Below are 3,874 nucleotides of genomic sequence, written 5' to 3'. Positions count from 1 at the left end.
CTAATTGGTCCTGTTTTGTATAACATTCGGGGGGGGGGGTATTTTTGAAATGTGAATGCAGGGTAAATGCAGTGACTTGGGTCATTCATCAGCACATGCAGTTGTGACTGCAGGTTTGACCACAGTGTGGCGCCATGTTCACTTCACGGAGCTGCTCAGTTTGTGAATGAGGGAGGTTCTCAGTTCAGGTACACTTTCCTGTGATGCTGCTCTGTGCGGTGGGAGTGGGCCTGTAAGAGAGAACCCCGCGGTCCTTGTGATTGGATGAGAGAAGCTGGTATGTCAAGCCGTGGATTTTATTTTTTTCGTGCCCCAGACACTGAAATGGGACAAGTTGCCACGAATGGAAACAGGCCTCTTCCTCCCTCATCTCTCTGTGTAATCAACGTTTCACTGAAAGCAAACCCACCTAACCCTCTCAGCATGTGTCCCAAACTGGCTGGCAGGCAGTCCGTCCTCGTCGTCACACGAGCCAGATCCCATGCCTTGTTTATCTGTTGCGCCCTAAGAGCCGAGGCTTTGCTTTCTGACTCCCCTGGCTCAGAGATTTTAAATTATTAATTTCAGTGGCAGGGCTGGTGTGCCGTGAGCGAACCGTTACGTAAGGCCTGCTGAGGACTCGCCTATCCCCGAGACCCTCACCTGACCTGCCCCACGCCGTGCAGCATCACATCAGGTGCATGGGAAGAATCGGACGATTGTTAAATGATATGATGGAAAACATTCAGCTATATCAGGTCACCCTGAACTGAGCAAAAATAGTCCTCATTTAAAAGTGACAGGAAATTAATAGGGCCCATGTCTACTTATAACTACCCTGATCCTAATGAGGATCATTATGAAGCCCTTGTGAATTCCTTTAAAATATATATATATAGTAGGGTTTTTTCAGACAAATACTTGGATTTGACCAGCAGTATACTAAAATGTTAGCCAAGAACACACGTCGAATCCAAAATTCATACATTGTAATGCGGAAATACAAGGGGGGACACGGAGGCAGGCTGGTTTCCAGAGGCGCTTGGCAGCTCGGGGTGTGTTGGTTAATGTAGTATCGGATGGCTTCTGATGATGTTTGTCACCATACTGCCATTGTTGGTGCTCAATAGCCATGTCTATCAGAGAGTTTTCTATCACATGCCAGCGTTAGTGCTTACAGCAGCATCAGTAATGTGGCTGTAGACTACTTCTCTTGTTTAATTATGTCAGCTAGCGCTACTGCGCCTGCCAGGTACAAGGTCTCGATGAATTGAGGTGAATTGTGTGTCGAAACGGGTCCTCAATGTACAATTTGCTCTGATCGGCTGAGGACCAGTCGACTCTCCCCGTCCCGTCTGGATGAATAGGACTTTGGCTTAGTGTTTTTATCCATCTATTTTCTTTAGATAACAGGACAGCCTTATGGCTTACTCCGGAAACAGAAATTAATCAGTTTGCTGAAACATTTTATGCGATTTCATACCTCAAGTATTAGATCGTGTTACCGGGGGATTTAACGGTTACATATATCAGATGAAAACTTGGTCCGTGAAGTGAGTACATTTTATTATTCAACACCCAAAGCTACTTAAATGAGAGGCTCAGGTTGGGTACAGTGGCCACACGCTTAAGTCGATAATGAAAATGTCCCACTAGGGTACCAAGGTCACGTCTGTAATCAGTGTGTTTATCTCAGTGGTTACAGACGGTCAGTGAGCAGTCAAATTGGCCAAAAAAAAAACAAATATATTAACAGTAACGGTTTTTTTAAGGGAAAAAAATTACCTATGTGAGCCAATGTGTTACCACATGTCTTAACTAGTTAAGCTACTCATTATCATCGGTGGTCAATCGGGGTCAAGTATGACCGTCCTCCCTCTGGGTCCTCGGGTGGGCGTAGAGGCCAATGGGAGGACGCCTGCACATGACAGCTTTTTACGTGGAGTGGCTGATGCGCCTGCAGCCACCACACGGTCCTTGGCAGGGGGTGGCCAGAGTCCAATAGTATGGATGACTGGGGACCACCCTCTGTTGCAGCCTTCATCCGCCTTCACTGCCGTTGTGACCCAGAGACGTCGTCCACCAGTTCCGCCGTTGAGGTCTTTGTTGGTTAAGCTACTGGGACTAAGCTCACCTAAAGGGCATCTGTGCAACAACATTAGGTGATCAGTGTCCCACATCAACGCATCTGCCTCCAAAACTCGTTCGCCAAAGTAGAAATACTCCGATGAATGCTCCTCTATCAAGACGGCCTCCGATTAACTTTCCCGGGGCTCTCACGCTGTCTCCTGCTGCTGCCCTGGAGGTTGCAGGCCAACACCGCATTATCCGCATGAATAGTTGAAAATACTTTTGTGTTTTGTTTCATCCAAAGGTCCGTCAGTAAATAAGCATGCAGGACATGTAATGTCCCGTTTTGCGTCACTGGTTTTCTGTTACAGTGGGCTCAGCTGTCTCGGAAATAGACGCTTTGAGTGGAACAAAGGGATTAGATGGCCGTCTCAAACGTGAGGCGAGGATCAGGTTTTCAAGTCCACCTGCAGTGCTTTGGCCTTTTCTGACCCAGGACCAGGGTCTGGCGAAAACTCGGTACTGCGGGGAGAAAGGAGGAGTATGGAGGCCTGGGGCCCTGCTCGATGGATCCGTAACCGTTTTCAGCTCACGATCATTTCTGCACTTACAAATAATGAAACTGAGGCTGTGTCTACCTGGACCATTTGAAGTGTCAGCAACGAATACGAGAGCCGAGGAGTCAAGAGGGGGAAGCTGCTCGACCCTCGACAGCCGTCCATGTGCAACCTAACCTCAGTGTTAACCATTTCCTGTTGATGGATGGATGGGGGGGGGGGTCTGACCCAGGGGGGAAAAGCCCTTAGTCATAGTATCATTGAGGGGAAAGGGAGCAAAATGCCATTTCAGCCAAATGTTATTTTAAAGGGAAGAGTAATAGACCGCAGCTTGCCCCACACACGATGGTACACATTTTTTCACAATGAGGGTCACTTATGTGTGAGCAGGGCTCAGGAAGGGCTGTCAATAGCCCCTTTTATGAGGCTGTGAGGGGGGAATTAGGCCGTCAATGGGGAGGACTAAGCCACGTATGCCGCGTGTCCACACTCAGGCCCGGCCTGTTTGTTTTGATGGCAGCACGAGACTGGTGTGACTGTGAGAGCCTTGTTTACCTTGGATACGTGTCAGACACAGGAGTCCCACCACCCACCATAACACCTCCCGCCATCCGAGCCTGAGGTTGCATCATAGCCATGAGCACAACCCATTTAGTGCTCGTCAGCACCGAAAGCCATCTTCATTCATTTGCACCTGATGTTGCTTATTCAACAGATTGATCAGAAGTACGTCACAGACTCGGTGACACTGTACAGTTAGATTCATTGATTGGTGCAGTTGCCTGCATGCGGTTTCCCCCCCACCACCACCACAACACCTCCCGCCACCCGAGCCTCAGGTTGCATCAGAGCCATCAGCACAACCCATTTAGTGCTCGTTAGCACCGAAAGCCACCTTCATTCATTTGCACCTGATATCGATCATTCAACAGATCGATCAGAAGTACGTGACAGACTCAGCGAGACTGTAGTTAGATTCATTGATTGGTGCAGTTGCCTGCATGCCGCCCCCCACCCCCACCCACATACAGAAATAGGGGAAAGATGTGCATGGTTTTATGTGTGTTTGCAATACAACCACATAAAGCAAATTGTTTCAACAGTTTTTTGGGGGGGGGGGTTGTGATTTTTACTTTCCGCTTCCATATTGCAGCAGAAACAAACACAAGCCCTCCATTCAACAGTCGACTCCGCAGCAGACATGGGATTCTGTGTTTTGAGCACAGGTGAGTGGAGAAAAGATCATTTCAGATTCCAGTTTGTAAACT

The sequence above is a fragment of the Lampris incognitus genome, chromosome 14, assembly GCF_029633865.1.
Source record: "Lampris incognitus isolate fLamInc1 chromosome 14, fLamInc1.hap2, whole genome shotgun sequence".
Lineage (NCBI taxonomy): Eukaryota > Metazoa > Chordata > Actinopteri > Lampriformes > Lampridae > Lampris > Lampris incognitus.
This window is presented reverse-complemented; position numbering follows the sequence as displayed.